The sequence below is a fragment of the Sarcophilus harrisii genome, chromosome 4 (genome assembly GCF_902635505.1).
Source record: "Sarcophilus harrisii chromosome 4, mSarHar1.11, whole genome shotgun sequence".
NCBI classification, from domain to species: Eukaryota; Metazoa; Chordata; class Mammalia; order Dasyuromorphia; family Dasyuridae; genus Sarcophilus; species Sarcophilus harrisii.
Window position 1 is genome coordinate 20,526,235 of NC_045429.1, and position 17,392 is coordinate 20,543,626.

Consider the following 17,392-nt stretch of genomic DNA (forward strand, 5'->3'; position numbering starts at 1 on the left):
CAATTCTGTATTCATCTTTAGGACTGGACGGCCAATCCAAGTCAAATATTTCTCCCAAATAAATGTCTAGACAACTTCTCATATAAATGTAGGCCCCAGTTATTTTTTTTTTAAAGGATCCCAAACAGCCTCTTTCTCCCCCTCTGGATGAATACAATTTTACCCCTGTGAGAAATTCTGGGTGCAAACACTGTGCTTCCAAGTGTATGCACCTGCCGTGGCTAATGAGGATGTAGTCATTGGGGAAGGGGGGTGGGGAAGAGGGTTTAAAATAGCCCAATTTTTCAGAGAATGGCCTCCCTTTGGAAAAGAAATAACACGTGCCCTTGGAAAAATCCTGGATGAAAAATGACACGTGATGAAATCTGCCTGTGCTAGGACTAGCCAAGTTGTATCCATATTATCCACAAACAAAAGTTTTTAATCCCTTCTTCCTTCCTTCCTTCACTACCTTCCTCTATCCCTCCCTCTATCTTTTGTTTTTCTTCCTTCCTCCTTCCTTCTTTCTCTTTCTTCTTTTTCTCTCTTTCTTTCTTTCCTTCTTTCCCTCTCTTCTTTCTTTCCTTTTTTCTTTCTCTTTTTTATTTCTTTCCTTCCTTTCTCCCTTTCTTTTCTTCTCTTTTCTCCCTTCCTTCTTTCCTTCCTTCCTTTCTTTCCTTTTCTTTCTCTTTTTTCTTTTTATTTCTTTCCTTCCTTTCTCTTTTCCTTCCTTCCTTCCTTCCTTCCTTCCTTCCTTCCTTCCTTCCTTCCTTCCTCTCCTCCTTTTTCTTTTTTCTTTCTTTTTCTCTTTCCTTTCTTCCTTCTTTTAACAATAATCATTATAATCATAACAAAAACAACTCATTCACACTGACAGTTCTCTGCAGTTTACAAAGCTCTCTTACTCTACCCTCCCAATAGCTCTGGAAAGTGACCAAAGCATAGATAGCATTATTCACCAAATTTTCAGCTTGGAGTGGACCTCAGAGCAGATCTAGTCCAACCTGTCTCTGAAGAAGACAGATTGTACTCTGTGCAACATCCCCGACATTACCAATAGTTATCTGGCCCCCTCTCGGTGCTCCGGGGAAGCAGACCCCGCTGGCAGGCCGAGTCTAATCCAATGACATTTAAAAGCAAGAAATGCCAACTCTTACTGCTGGATTTACAAAATAAATTCCCAAAGGAAAAATGGAGGAGGGCTGGCAAAATACGTGGAAGTATCCAGCAAAGACCACAAGTGAGACAGGAGACGACCGTGATTCCTTCCCTCTATCATTGTTCTATCACTGCTCAATCGCTGCCAGATCCCATCTCTGCAGGGCTCCCACCAAATGTCCCCACTGCTGCTCCTCATGTGCTTTTGGATGAAGGTGGAGGACGTGACCAACCAAGCCGACGGTTGCATGGAGAAGGGATGGGAAGGGGCTCCGTGCTGCTCCTCCTCCTTCAGCAGCTCTTTGTCTTCCCTCAGAAACAATTCCAAGCTCTCTCCCCTTCCTTTAAGCCCTTTCTTCTCGAAAGGGGCCTTTTGCTCACCCTACAGAGAAAATATAGGCAGCTTCCCCTGATTTTTCTTCTTTCCATGGCTCTCACTGCCCATTCTCTGCTCACTTCCCTCCAGGCTGGGACCACAAGGTAGCCTCCCGCTGCCAAGGCTGCCCTCTTGCCACAGCCCACAAGCCCCCTCCATTCTCCAGTCTCCTCCCCCCCCCCAATTGTCACTCTCTCCTCCTCCACTTGCTTCTGTCCTGGGTCAGACGTGCTCATCTCCCCTATCCTTTACTTGACTTCCCTTGACCCTACCATGACCTCAAATGATTGTTCATCTTCTCCCACTTAGAGGAAGCTGCCTCCACCATCTGCTCCCACTTCCTCTTCTCTTCTCAGTCCTTAACCACTCTGAAATGACGCTTTCCCCAATTATCAGTGATTTCTTTGGCCACTTCTGACGGTCTTCTCCAGATCATTATGTAGGTTGTGACAACTTAAATATTGACTGCTGCTCCTCCTTTAATCTCCCATTATTCGAATCATGCTCCCCAGCTGTGAGTATACCTCGAAGCTCTGTCCTTTTCTTCTCACACACTCTCTCGATGACTCCATCATCTTCCATGAGTTTAGTTATCAACTCTATGGAGATGACTCGCAAATAGATCTATCTATCTTTCCCTCCCTTCTTTCTTCCCTCCATCCATCTACCCATCCACCTATCTATCTTTCCACCCATCTTTTCTCTTTCTTTTTTCTCTCTCTCTTTCCTTCCTTCCTCCCTCCCTCCCTCCCTCCCTCCCTTCCTTCCTTCCTTCCTTCCTTCCTTCCTTCCTTCCTTCCTTCCTTCCTTCCTTCCTTCCTTCCTGTCTTTCTTTTTCTTCCTTCCTTCCTTCCTTCCTTCCTTCCTTCCTTCCTTCCTTCCTTCCTTCCTTCCTTCCTTCCTTCCTTCCTTCCTTCCTTCCTTCCTATTCTCTCTCTGAATTAGAGTCCCATGTCACTAACTCAACATTGGATATCTCAAAATTAATGTCTGACAGTAATTTCTAACTCCATATATTCTCATTAGGACTCATTTTCTAACCTACCTCTATTTCTCCTAATTTTTTACCCCTCTTAATTTGTCCTACAGGCAGCACCATTCTTCCGACACCATCACTCTGGAGCATTATTACTTCACGCTCCCTCCTCTCACATACCCACCAAAGTGCAAATCATCATTTCTACCTCTGTACCATTACGAACATCTAACTTCTCCTCTCTCCTCATGTAGCCACCTCCTTTGTCCAGAACCTTATAGCCTCTCACTAAGACCCTCTATATATTGTTCTCTTACTTTGATCTCTCTGTTCTCCAGTCCGCTCTCCATATAACTTCGAAAGGTTTTTGTTAAACATGCATCTAACCATGTTGATTAATCAGTCAGTAAAAACATGCATTAAGTTCTTATGTCCGGGGTGCTGTGCTAAGTCCCGGGGATACAAGAAAGGCCAAAGGCAGCTCTTACTATCAAGAGGCTTAAAGTGAGGGGAGGCAGATGATCTATAAAAAGAAGCTGGAAGCTGGGGTGGTGGGAGGGGCAGGGGGACCATGGCAGCCATAGGGGGCAGCCAGGTGGCTGTCCTGGGCACTTAAATGTAGGATCAGGATCTAAAAATTCTGTTTCATCTTCAAGCATCCCCTTTGGGTACTTTGGTGGGAATTTTTAAGTGGATTTACTTGAGTCTCCCAGTTTCCCCATCACATCTAGCTTAGTGGATGTGGTTTTAAGTAGTATGCTGATAAACGTTTACATATACATACTTTACATATACATACAGAAACAAATACACACATATATACATACATATAAATGTATATATGTACAAAATCACTTAATTTTTTTGTTTAATCTGCATATTAAACATTCTCCTTCACTTTCTTGTGTAGATAATCAAAATCAAACTACATCACACTTTAATCTGGCAATTTGCTCAACTGAAAATTAACCATCAGCTCCGGGGAGGGGCCCAGGCCAGTTTCTGCACAGCCCTGCTTTTCTCCCGACTCCGTTCTTTGAAGCTGAAATTTTTTTTTTTGTTAGAATTGCCAGATTTTCAGAAAATACATATTCTTCGCCATTATTAGGTACGCTCCATCCTTGGCCAGGAATCTGTCCCTCTGATATTGTGTGCCCTGGCACAGAAATTCCAAATCTGTTCTCACACATTATCATTTTAACCAGCTCTTCACTTCCTCAATCTGACTTTCTCTTCCCAACTCCTTCCTTTGGATCAGCAGCAGTGATAGAAATGCCACCTGTGCCTCCGAGCTCTTAGCTTCTCATCCAAAACTTCATAATGTCTAGCAGTGGGACCGCTCAAATTTCTTTACACTGCTTGTGTGTGTGTGTGTGTGTGTGTGTGTGTGTGTGCCTCTCTCTGTCTCTGTCTCTTTCCATGTATGTGTGTGTGTGTGTATATATATATATATTTTCTCTCTGTCTCTGTCTCTCTCTCTCTCTTTCTGTCTCTGTCTGTCTCTTTCTCCTCTCTCTTTCTCTCTGTCTCTTTCTCTGTCTCTCTCTCTGTCTCTCTCTCTCTTTGTCTCTTTCTCTCTCTGTCTCTCTCTCTCTCTCTCTCCTCTGTCTCTGTCTGTCTGTCTGGGCCGGTCCAGCCATGGTGGGCAGCGTTGTTCTTCCTGCTGGAACAGCCGCCTGCCTGGCACGCCGGCTCAGATCCGGGCCCCATTCACCTGCACAGAGATAGATTTCTGGTGGTGGGGAGGCAAGGCGGTCCAGATCGGCAGGAAGGACAGGAGGTGAGCCCTGGGTCCGGAGGCCTGAGCTCTCCTCCAGTTCTGCCTCTGACCTGCTTGTGAGGCTGGGAAAGTCTCTTAATTGGAAGAACCCGAGTCCTGCTTCTTCCCTGGTGATGAGGGGGGGGAAGGTAGGATCTTGTGCTTTCATTATTCCACGATTGATAATGTTCAGAGGAGCCGTTGCTGCTGCTTGGAAACACAGTGACCCACAAAAGCCCAGACTGGGAGCCCTGTGAGTGAGCCTCAGAGAAAGACGTTTGTTCTACCTAAGGGTCCTTGAGCCTCCGGGCTCAGCGTCCCTCTGTGTCTGGCCCTGGGTCTCTAACCGGAACCGGACTTTTGGTCACATTGGCGCTCACGGAGCACAGAACGCTGAGCCAGAAAGGGCAGAGTCAGAGCCAGAGACTGTCAGAGTCGGAAGGCAGAGCAAGCCCTTCCTTTTAAAGATGTGCAGGCTGAGGGATAGAAACAGGAAATGACTCCTCTGGAACCAAAAGCAGGCTCCCGGTTACTCTTTTACCTGGAAGCGAGAGACCAGCTGGTGGGCCTGGGTCAGGAAAACAGGGACTGGGATCCAGCCTCCGATGTCCTAGACATGTCATCTAGCCTCTATTTGCCTTAGCTGTAAAATGGGATAATAGCAGGTCTTGAGGATCAAAGGAAATATTTGTAAAGTGTTTAGCATTTGCCTGCCATATAATAGGCGCTTAATAAATGCTATTTACTCCTCTTCTTCCCCCTCCTCTTCCTCCTATTACTGCTTCCAGCAACAGTAGCAGCAGCAGCACCACTACTACTACCAGTACCAGCTCCTCCAATATTAGTACCAGTACTAGAACCAGCACCAGCACCGGCACCAGCACCAGCTCTTTCCATTGCCCTGACATTCTCCTGGTCCTCACTGCCTTGCTAAGTCCAAAGGCTCGGCGCCATCCCCAGGTCCCAGACTGGCCCGTTCCCTGCCGCCATGTTGTTGGGCGCCCCAAGCCCGACTTCCGGCCCTCCGAGGCCTCCCGAGCTCATCCCCATCCCAGGGGCCACAGAGTCGCAAGCTGCAGTCACAGAGAAAGGCCCCGAGGGCCACGGGCCCATTCAGCCGCGCTGTGACCTCGTCTCTATCTCGTCTCTCCCCGTCTGGGGAAGTCTGCTGACTGGCCGAGGAGAAGGGGATGGAGAGCGCCCCAGCATCCATCCCGGCCCGCAGGCCTGCCACAGGAAATGGCCGGGACACTGACGTCGTTTCCTTGATGGGCTGGAAGTTTATTTGTCATCATTCAGGAGCGGGAGCACAAAGAGAGGGAAGCATGGGTGGAGAGGTCTGCTGAGAGAGTGAGGGGAGCACTCACCACTCCTCCCCCCAAAGGAGCACCGGGTGCAGCTGTGGGGGTGGGTCCCTCGGGCCTGGGCAAGGGACAGAAGCAAAGGAAGTGAGGCCGGCATCCTGGGCCTGGGCAGTGACTGCCCCTCTGAGATGGGCTACGCTGGGAGAGCGGCGGCCAGAAGATGGATGCTGAGTTTGGAGCCAAAGAGGTCCAGGTTGGACTCTGTCTTCCATGTGACTCTGACTCAGTCCTGTCCCCTCTCTGGGCTACACATTGAGAGCCGAGCAAGACAGCAGCGTCAGCAACAGTGATAACAGCAGCCAACATTTGTATGGCACCTACTATGTGCCAGGCCCTCGCAACAACTCTCACGCATAAAAGTAGTTTCATTATCTCCATCTCACAGATAATATGATATAATGATGACAGTAACTAACCTTTATATGGCACCTACTATGTGCCAGGCCTTCGCAACAACTCTCACACATAGGTGCTTTTAAATACACAGAATGTACAAATAAACAAACAAATAAATAAATAAGCAAAGAGAAAAGCAAACATAGAGGTGGCAAACTACAGCCACAAAATAACCTCAGGACTCATCCTCATGTGGGGATGATTACTGGGTGACCTTGGACAAAGCCCAACACTGGGTCCATCTCCTGCTTGCCCCCAAGCTGGCCTTTCCCCCTCCGAGGGCTCCATGGCTGAAGGATGAATGTACCTAATTACATACATTTTGTCTCCCCATTAGATGGAAGGTCCTTGAGGGCTTTTCCTGGAATCATCAGTGCTTAGAAAAATCCACAACTCTGGGTCTCTTCTGTCCAAATGAAGTTCTCTTCCCCCTTTAGGTCTGAGGGCTCTGAAGCTTCATTTAATGTCACGGTTGAAAGGGTTCATTACAAGGTGACCTCGGTTTCCTCATCTGTAAAATGGAACGATAATTCTTACACTAGCTACCTTGTGTGGTTGCTATGGAAAAGGGGCTTTGTAAACCTTATGGTACATTAGAAATGGAAATTCAAGGAATGGAGCAGATTGGAGGTTAAATGCAGCCCTTGAAACCTGTGTATGGCTTTTGCCAAGAAACCGTGGGATGGTTTCCAGGCTAGACTATTTTGGGGATTTTATAGCTTCTGAAAGGAGACACCAGATGAATTCTGGGCTGATGGAAAATGGCACTTGAACCGCCAGGTTTGGGGCCATTCTGTAAGACTCCCTGCCTACGGGGATGCAGGGCCACCTTTATACCCCTGGGGCACACGGAGAGCCAGGCCATCCCCCCCCCGGGGGGGGGGGGGGGCTCCAAGAGGCTGCTGGGTATTCTGGCCTCTGTTAATTCCACAGCGAGCCCCGCGGGAGCATTTCCTCTGTGTGGTCGGGTACCTGGCGGGACCATCGCCCTTGCCCGGCATGGTGAGGAGGGCAGGTGGTCTCACCTCCATTTTAGAGATACAGAAAAAGAGCCTCAGAGAGAACAGGGGACCCCATGGCCAACAACTAAGGAGCTCCCGAGCAGGATGAAGCCTCAGAGGTTCTCCCTGGCTCACCAGCCTTCTGCCGGTCCTCCACCTTCCACGTCTCCACTCTCCAAACCCCCAGCATTCCTTGCTTTCCATCCCTTGTTGTGGAATCAGTAATGAAACCGGGATGGGGGTGCTTCTCCTTCGCCCAAGGCTCACCTCCTGGAGACAAGTAACAGGAGGCTGTCAAGCCTTAAAGGAGGAGGAAGCTACGTTTCTCCTCATCTCATTTCTCAACAACTGGAGTGTGGACACATGAGGAGAGAAATGTAAATGGCAGACAGCTGCCCAAGAAAGAAGTGTGAGCTGGGGACGGAAAGCTCTCCCTCTGCAGGGCTTGTCCCCTTCTCCCCAACTACTTATAAAGCCCTCCCCTGAGTGCCTGGCATACAGTAGATGCTACATAAATGTTTATGCCTCTCTGATCTCTTGGCTTTGTGAAAGACTCAGAGCTGCTCACTCTTTCCGCAGGAGGACTTCCTCCCCAACCTTGGGCTTTCCCTCAGAGATTACCTCCCATTCACCTTTCCGAGAGCCTGTTCACACATAGTTATTTGCAGGTTCTCTCCCTGTTAGACTGTAAGCTGCTTGAGGACAGGGATTATCTTTCTATTTTTCTTTGCATGTTATGTGCACCCGAAGACCCCAGAGAGCTGTCTGGAGCCTTTCTAGATGCAGTGACTCTGACTTGCCCAGGGTCCCACAGTCAGCATGTGCCAGGGACGGTCCTGACTCAAAGCCTGGTCTTCTGTTCGCTTTGTCACGATGCCCTTCTTCTCTCCTCATCATCCTTGTGCCCCTAAAAGACACAGAGAAGCGAACCCCAATCCCCATTTTGCAGCTGAGGAAACTGAGGCACATGAATACAACAGCCTCCAGAAATTTATCAAAAAAGGCTCTGTTTTCCCTCCAGACTTCATCACTATCATTTTCACATTAACAGGAGAGGGAAGAGTTTCGCATTTATCACTGGGGGAAATTTGGAGGCAGGGCTCATGGCCAGCCTCTTTCCCCCTGGAATAAGCTCCATCTTTCACTGTTAGTTACAGACATTTTAACCCCTAACTTTAACCCAGCAAAAAGGATAATATCAGAATCCAGGTGAAACGCTTCTGAGGCTCCTCCCAGTTCCGCCGTCCCCTGCTCTAAGACCCTCCCAATTCTGACTTTCCTTGTCCCAAGGCCCCCTTCCGGCCCTGACATTCTAAAAACTTCTGACACTTCCTTTAATGCCCACATTTCAGAAAACCAGTCCCGTCCCTGTGGATGGTGCATCTGGTGCCCACCAGATCTTGACTTTGATTTCCAACACTGCTTGAATATGAGTTGCTGATGTGATCCATCAAAATACCAAAACCCAAGTTCTTGTCGACATGTGTTAGACAAGCTCTCAATTTAAGATGAACAGGTTAGCAAAAGTCTATGTACCAAAGTCTGGACATGAAAGGCCTAATTCCACCTGATACTCTAAAGACCCCGGAAGCAGGCGAGGAGAGGGTCGGCATTCCCATTGCCCAGATTAGGAACCTTATTTGTGGAATATAGATACTTAATGTCATCTTCCCAGTAAATGGCCTTGATAAGACTTGAATTCTCGAACTGAAAATGGGTGCTCCCATTTGGATAACAGCCCTTAAAGAAGGGAAAGTTTCATGGCTGAAATTTTGGAGGTTAGCTATTGGAGAGATTTTATTTTTCCAAATAGAAGCTACTGCAGAATATATTTCACTTTGAAAAATGAGATTTCTTTGAAAGGAGAATAAGACATGAGTATTGGAAGAATTTTTGGATCCATCATGCGGTTTTATCAGCGTCGTGAACGCTCAGCGAGGGACTTCCCTCCAGAAAAGATCTTCAATTCATTTTCAGAGCTGGTGAGGGCTTGGAAGGAGTGAGTTACCTGTCCGGGTAATGTGTCAGAAGCAGCACCTGACCCCGTGTCTCTCTGAGCCTGGGGCCAGCTCTCTACCCACCCGGTCACACTGTCTCTCATGTTAGAGAGAACTCCATGAAATCGAATCCAGATTGTTGGCTGTGCTTGGCTTTTAGACAAGCCAGATTTGTAAGGGAATCATGGGTGATTTTTTGGACCAATCCAGGGGTTTTACTGGGAGAGAAACCTCCCCAGAACTTAAACCCTGCCCAGTTTCTAGCTCTTGCTTCACGCTCCAGTGCTCATGAAGTCATCGAACTCTAGGGCTGGAAGGGTTTAGAGATGACACCTTCACATGCTCTCATTTGAAAAATAAGGAAATTCAGACAGGGAGAGGAACTACTTTACTTCATTTAAGTCCTTAAATACTCACGGGCCAAGGTGGAGCAGGGCAGCAGGCAGGCAGGTGGTCCACACGCATCTTGCCAGTCACCTTCTGAGCTCTGTGATGCAAAGAACAAAACTAGGATTTTTTTCTTTTAGTTTTCAACTCTGACCTCAGGAAACTCGGATTATTTTCCATTTTCAACATTCACTTTTATAAGATTTTGAGTCCCCATTTTTTTCTCTCTCTCTACTCTCCCCTCCCCAAGACAACAAGCAATCTGATACAGGTTATACATGCGCAGTCACATTGGACACATTTCCACATTCATCATGTTATGAAAGAAGAATCAGAAACAATGAAGAGTCTGCTTCATTAAGCAATTAGGCTCCATGGGACTTTTTCTATGTGTGGACGACATTTTCCACAATGAAACTTTTGAATTGTCTTAGATTGTTGGCACTAAATCATTAATACTTGATCATTACCCATTGATGCTGTTGCCGTGTACAGTCTTCTCCTGGTTCTGCTCCTCAGTTCATGTCAGCCTTTCCAGGCTTTTCTGAAACCTGCCTGCTCACCATGTCTTACAGCACAATAATATCCCATCCCAGTTGTACGCCACAACTTGTCCGGCCATTTTCTGGATGATAGACATCCCTTCAATTTCCAGAAAGAGCTGCTGTAATGTTTTTGTACATGGGGGTCCTTTTCTCTTTTTTTTTTTATGATCTCTTGGGATACAGCCCTAAGATATTGTAGGATCAAAGGGTGAGCAGAGTTTTGTAGCCCTTTGGGTGTAAGGAACTTAGGAGGGAAGGAGAAAGGGAGGGAGGGAAGAAAGGAAGGGAAGGAAGGAGGTGGGGTTTAAGTCGAGGCTTGATGGAAACCAAGGGAGTCAGGAGATGGAAATGGGGAGGAAGAGGATTTCAGCAAGGGAGCACAGCCCAAGAAAATGTCTGGAGTCTGGAGCCCAAGTGTCTTGCTGGAGCTACAGCAAGGAGGTCCATGTGGAGAGGAGAATGGGAATCAGAAAGGAGGAGCCGGGTTGCGATGAGGCTGAAGGGTGGGGGGGGGGTGATTTTATTAATCTTGGAGGTAAGAGGGAGCTGCTGGACGTCAGTGGGCAGAGGGATGGTGTCACAGCTTTGGTCAGCAGGGGAGGGGATAGATAGATGGGAGTGGGGAAGAGACCTGGGGCAGGGAAGGAACTACTTCCATAGCCTAGGTGAAGGTGCTGAGGTTCTGGGATTGTGAGGAGGGAGGAAGTGAGAGCAAATACAGGAAACTTTCTGATAAAGCCTCAACAACAGGTGGAACCTTCAAGGTGAAGGAGAGGGAGGAATTTGAGAAGGGCACTTCTCAGCCCTTGGCACAATACCTGCATACAGTCAGTGCTTAATAAATGCTTACTGGCTGGCCAACTTTCAGACCAGGTTGACATCCAGTGATAATTCCCTGACATCTGGGCTAAAGTTGCTCTCCACCAGAGGCAATGTGCCCTAGTGGCTAGGGAGCTGGACTCAGTCTCAGAAAGACCAGGATTCAAGTCTTGCTTTCCCAGCTCTGGCTTGGGGACCAGACAAATCGCTCAATCTCAAGCCTTTGGGATTCTGAGAGTTAGTGAAGGATTTGTTTGTCTGAGGGGTTTTTCTTGTAGCCAGCGTTTCCCACATCGTCACTCCAGGTGAGAGGGGCTCTATCCAACAATCCTTGGCCATCCCACCCCAGTCACAAGGCGTCTTCATGATGGTGCGAGCCAAGAATCCCAAGGAGACGAAGCTCATCACAAGCTAGGAGAAGCCATGAGGGAGAGCAGGGCTTGGGCTGAAAGGATGAGGACAAGGACCGAGCAAAGGTCTCCAGGGATGACAAGCTTGGCCATTGAGCAGGAAGTGAGACCGTGGTGCTCAGGAAGAGCTGTCCAGCTGGATCCCTGGGTGAACTCAAGGGAAAGCTGTGTCCCGGGAGATGCCTGCCCTGTGGGCCGGGAGATGCCGGCCCTGTGGGCTGGGAGATGCCCTCCCTGTAGGCCAGGAGATGCCCACCCTGAGCTGCCCTGACACGGGCACAGGAGGGGGAGCGAGGAGGAGGACCCAGAGAGGGAGAGCAGCAAGCTGGGCCAGAGCAATCCTGGCCCTGCTTCTCATCCGGCTCCCGTCGGGCTCCATCCATCCTGCAGGGACAATCCCACTGAGGCCATCCAGGAGGGGAGCCTCCAGTCTCCTCCATCGGGAGAGGAAGCCCGGCTCCGGCGGATGTCCCGTCCTCAGGACAGACACGCTTCCAGACCCAGCGAGGGCCCGGGGGGACCATCTAAATTACAGACTGACATTGACCTGGCACAGGAATGGGGCCCGGCCTCAAGGGGCCTCAGCGTATTTGGACAGACTCCAAATGATCCTGGTTGGTTGGTCGGGGCATGGGGTGGGGGTGGGGGGCTTCTGCAGATTTCAATTATTTGAAGGGCTGTAAGTCAAAGGGGGATTAGTCTTGTTCTGGAAGCCCTAGAGGGCAGAGCCGGGACCAGGAGATCAAAGGGTAAGGAAAACACATTTAAGGTTGCCATAAAAGAGCATTTCCAAGCAACCCCAAAATGCAGTGGATGGCTCAGGAGGCAGGGAGATCCTTGAGCATGGGAGAGGCTAGTTGATCCATCTCCTTTCCCAGAGGAGAGAGCAGAAGCAGGCCCTGGGGCCAGACAGGTGGCCTCCTATTGTCCAAGTTGGGTGGGGTGGGCAGAGGCCGAAGTTGAACCCAGGCCCTCTGACTCCACTCTTTTCACTGCATTATCCTGATCTTCCAACATATTTGGGGAAGGACACTGGGAGGGGTCTCCATCCGGTGCAAACCTGAAGCCTCGTGGTTCCATTTTAATGGGACTCTGCTCACATTTTCATGGCCCTTCAGATGGTGGAGCAGGTTTCATGTTCCTGGGGAGTCATATCCCTGCCCCCTTTTAAGGGAAATTCCCGGTGACGACGCTCCTTCTGTGCAGAAGAACCAGCCCATTCTGTCACTCAGCGTTACTTGTCGGGTTTGTACAGCCTGGGTTGTCCGGAGACCCAGTCTGAGCCTGGCTCTCCTTGCTAAAAATAAACCGAGGCCCAGAGACTCCCCTGAACACTCTTGGAGAGTCTTTGCTGCCCTTGTTTCTGAGCCCAAAGGGACCTTCGCCAGTTCCTCTCAGCCCCTGAGGAAGATGGCGGATGGTGGCTGTCCCATGTGACTCCCGGGCCTGATCAGGGGCCGCCGCTCCCTAAGGCTGCCAGATCCGGCTGCTCTGGGACCAAAGGACAAAGGGCCCTTTCCGTCCATCTCCACATGAACTGTCATCCCCGCTGCAGAGGGAGCTCCTCCTGAAGCTGGGTTCCCTTGTGCTTTCCCATTCCCTCCCATTCCCTTCCATTTTCCCCCCAAGGAGAAAACTTCTGTCTGAGAAGAGACCGGCGTGCATCAAGGCTGGAGGCTGGAATCCTGCCACAGTCCCCCTAAGTTGGGGTTACTTGTCTACCCAGCACTCCAAGGGTGCCCTTCAAAAGGCCAAAGAAAACAGAACGGCCCGCTGGAGCTGCCATTTCTCAGGATGGTGGACAACAGGCCTTCAGAGAGGCTTAAGACAAGGTCAGGGAAACCAGAGCTTGTAAAAGTACCTGGCCTACCGACTGTGCTTTTGAACTGGTAATCAGTAAGTGAGATCTTCTGTGCCACAGGAAGGACTAAATGCACAAGACAGAGATTGAGGATCCAGAAAAATCTTTTCTTTTTTTCTTCTTTTCTTTCTTTCTTTCTCCTTTATTCCTTTTCCTCTTTTTCTCCTCTTCTAACTTGCTTTCCTTTTCTTCTTCCCTTCTCCTATTCCTCCCCATTCTTCCTCATTTTCCTTGTCCTTTTCATTTTTGGACTTTTCCTTCTTTCCCTTCCTTCTGGTTTTACCCTCTCACTATTATTTCTTCATCTCCTTTTTTCTTGTCTCACTCTTCATTTTTTTCCTACTGCTTTTCCTTGTCTTCCTCCTCTTCTTTCTTCTCCTTACTGTTCTCCTTGCCTTTCTTGTCTCCTTCCTTCCCCCCCTTTCTCCTCCTCCTGATCCTGCTGTGTGATGACATTAGGTGGCTATTCTCTCCACCACCACAGAGAAGATATTCTACAACTTGCTACATGGTCATTGTGAATTGTCACGATTTACACAATTCTCCTGGAAGCGACGACTATCCTTCTGGTTACTCTTCTGATGCACCCTTTTCATGGAGTCATTTATGTCCCTGCATCCTCAGCACCCAGCCCAGTGACTGACACAAAGGAGGTGGTCCAAAAATACTACTTGAATGGTTGACTAAATATTTGCTTTCCTCATCCATGAAATGGTACTGGACTAGCCTCAGAGGATTGATGCTTAGATACATAAAAGTACTCTGTAGATCTAAAAGGAAAAGGTGAAGTAATTTTCACACCTTGTAGTACTACAAAAGTACCTACTATTCTTAATAATGTCGATTAGCCAACAAGCACTTCTTAGGCGCTTACTATGTACCGAGCACTAAGCTACAGAAAATGAATTACTTAAAAAATTTTTCTCTTCTAATCAACTTGATAAACATCAACAAACAGGAATATTTCTATATACCAGAAAGCATAGAGACATAATTGCACATGAAACTGTCATTCTCTATGAGATATAGCCTTAAATATATGTACAATTATATATTATACACATTACACACGTGTATATAATACATAATAATTCATAACACACATGTGTATGCATGTATATATATTGATTATTGTCCTTTGTTTCCAAAAGGGAGCAAACAAATCACTATGTTGGAATTGATTTACAGCGTGTCCGACTGTGGCTGATCAGAACAATAGGAAATAGTCTATGCAAACATTTGAGGTAGCTTTGCTAATTTTGTGTATTTTGTGTTTCCTTTAGGCTAATTCAATTCTGCTTTGTTCATAGAGCACAACGCCTATTTGGGGTGTAGGGGATGTTCAGGGAAGACTGGTACCTCTGGGGTGACGGCTGCTGGACGCTTTCCAGGGCTGCTTCCACCTGATCCATCTCTCGCCTGTGACTTCAAGAAGCTTTAGCATGTACAGTGGCCACACAATGGTAAACTGCTCAGCAGGGAGCTAAACCAGGGCAAGGGGGGGGAATATATATATAAGTATATGTTTGTGTGTGTGTGTGTGTGTATATATATATATATATATATATATATATATATACAAACATATATATATGCATGCACAGTATAATATAGGTACATACATACTACATACATACATACATACATCACAGTAGAAATAATACTTCACTTGCCTGTGTCCCCTTCTGAATTTCCTTCATTCTTGTCTGTGTATTTTTGAATGCTTATTTGAGATCTTTTTTTCTTTTCTGCAACAGTTACTGATTCTTTTTCCCTCCACAACTCTATCTCCTGCTCTTTTAAAGTACAATCAAGGAAAAGAAATCCACAGATTAATTAGTCTTATTTAAAAATATGTCTCATTTTCATCTTGTTACCGCTTTTCCAAGAGATGGGTAGGGTTTTTTTTTGGGGGGGAGTGGCTAAATGTGTTTTATTTTAGATAACCAAATGATATAAAAAATACACTTAGATGTGTGATACTAAACATATAAATATGTATGTATATATGTATATATATGTCTGTGTGTATATATATATATATATATATATATTTTTTTTTTTTTTTAAGCAATGTCTCTACTCCAAATAAATCCAGGTTAAAAAAAATAAATGACTAAGACTCAAGATGACATCCCAAATACTGTGTAGATGGCAAAAAAAAAAAAAAAAACAGCAGTTAGACAATTAAAAAGGACTTAGCTGATTCTGTTAAAAATTTGTTTTTTATTTCTAAGCCATCCTTAAAGAAAATCATATATGGGATTGTACCATCCTCATGGAAGTCCATGAGAATCACTGCACTATCTTCATGTTTTCACCTATGAAGAATTAATATTTTTTAAAATTATCAAGGATATGTTTGATTTGTTCTGTAGCTTGTAGCATGACAGAGTTTTACTTTATCTGGCTTGCGTTCTTCAAGTCTGCCTTTGATTGATTTCATGGAGTCGTTGATGTACTTTTTCTAGGACTCTTTTGTGAAACTCGTTTCTTGCAGATGATGGTTTGTGGCTATGTCAGCTCCCATGATTGCAGGGGCGTCTGTCCTTCTACTCTAAAGACCTTTGGCAGAGGCATTTCCACTGATGAGAGACATCAGGGATACCCTCTGTCCTACTGACTAGCTTCCCCTTCCCCTTCAGACAGAGCCTGTCTGGCATTCTCCCGTTGCAAATGTCAGGGAACATCTCATCCTGGCTGATGGTCCTGGGAGATGATCATGGTAACAGAAGGAGGGAAGGGGAGCTGGTAGTGGTGACAGCCCTAGCACGATGGGGTTCAGTCTGAGAGGGATTCCATGCAAGGGTGCTTGAGGGAGAAGGGGGACAAGTGGGAGCGAGCTTTATCACCAGGCAGAGGGGAGGTGGATAATTTTGGATATATGAACCTGGGGGATTTCCATATGGGCTGAAGGGCAGGAAGTCTTCACCTGGAGTCTATAAACTTTAAAACAAAAAATATTTCATTAATATTATTCCAATATAATTTATTTCCTATTCCAGAAAATGAAGAGCATAAGTAGCAATTCAGCTGAACTTTTCCCAACATTCCCCTTCAAACTCCAAAATAATACCTGACAGGTAACGATGGAGCCCACAAACGGTTCCAGAGACATTCTTCCGGCCCAAGAGACCATGGGATGTGTCCAGGATGGTGACTGATCTGGGGTGCAGGGAAGCTGAGGCACCCCAAGGTCACAGCACCAGCCACAGGCCTTGGAGGCACAACCACGGGGCAATGGCAGCTTCCGGCGCTCTCTGCCCACCAGTGGTGATGTGGCCTGATAGCTGATCAGATGGTGATCGTGGGGATCCTTTTGTGGACTGGATTTACAGATGTAAAAGCCTGTTGCATCACTCTCAGGGTGGAGGGAGCATCGTCCCAGACCTCAGACTTTTCTTGCTGCTCTTTTCGGAGCTAGTTCTGGAGATCTGGGAGTTTTGGGTAATGTAAGGTGCTATGATTCAAGGAAATGTAAGAGCTTGGGTTCTTATACTTACCCCCAAAGGGCCCTTTTCACTGTGGCTACAAGTTCTGTCCCTCTTTGTAGCTCTGGGACTCAACCAGGTTCTCTCCTTTCCTGAGGTCCCAAGTGCTGCTTTCTGCCTTAGAACTGAGACGAGGGCCCCTCTGAGTAAAACTGAGCATTCTTCTCTGCCCTGGAACTATCAGGGCTCCTATACCCTCCACAAGTGGTGGGGATTTTCTCTGGACATAGGAGCTTTAACCTTGATATTTTCTTCTGAGCATGTAGTCTGATCTTCCTCAGCATCTTTCTATGGTCAGAATCTTTTTCTGCTGTCCGCTCATTTTCCTAAGCTATTCTTGACTTTGAATTCTTTCTTAAAGTGGGGCTCTGTTTGCAGGGCGGAAGGAGCACTGTCCCAACTTCAGGATTTTGTGCAGCTGTTTCCAGGGCTCCTTCTACAGATCTGACCACAAGCTCTCTTTTCTACCCTGGAAGTGTAAGGATCGTCCCCTTCCCCTCCCCCCCTCCTCCCCGACTGCAGCTGCAAGATCTAGTGTGTTAAAGCAAGTTTACCAATGCTGGGGCCAGGCCCAGGTCTGGGGCTGTGCTGGGGCTGAGCTGGTGCAGCCTGTGCTGGGGCAGCCTGCCAGAATCCCACGCTGGGGCTACAGACCCTCTTCACTGACCTCCAAGTCCTCCCTGGAGTCTCCACAAGCCTCCAGTGCTGCTGCTGATTGAGAGGTCCTGCCTGGCTGACGCTGGGACCAGGTCTGGAGCCCGGTCTGAGGCTGGGACTGGGGCCCCAGGAGGGACTGAAGTGGAGCTAGAGCTGGGGCTGAGGCTGGGGCTGAGGCTGGGGCTGGGTCTGGGGCTGGGTCTGGGTCTAGGTCTG

At 47.6% G+C, this 17,392-nt stretch overlaps 2 long non-coding RNA genes and 1 pseudogene across 2 annotated transcripts; all 3 read right to left on the minus strand.

The window, feature by feature from the left end:
* Positions 1-6,097: 6,097 nt before the first annotated feature.
* On the minus strand, positions 6,098-7,803 carry LOC116423743. The gene is made up of 3 exons (XR_004234263.1): positions 7,642-7,803; positions 7,145-7,279; positions 6,098-6,519 (listed from the first exon to the last, which is right to left on the minus strand). It is a non-coding gene; the product is annotated as an uncharacterized LOC116423743 (long non-coding RNA).
* A 7-nt stretch (positions 7,804-7,810) lies between these two features.
* On the minus strand, positions 7,811-14,507 carry LOC111720350. The gene is made up of 3 exons (XR_002770066.2): positions 14,388-14,507; positions 9,424-9,493; positions 7,811-7,916 (listed from the first exon to the last, which is right to left on the minus strand). It is a non-coding gene; the product is annotated as an uncharacterized LOC111720350 (long non-coding RNA).
* Positions 14,508-15,108: 601 nt separating this feature from the next.
* LOC105750293 lies at positions 15,109-16,535 on the minus strand (annotated as a pseudogene).
* Between the last annotated feature and the right edge of the window lie 857 nt (positions 16,536-17,392).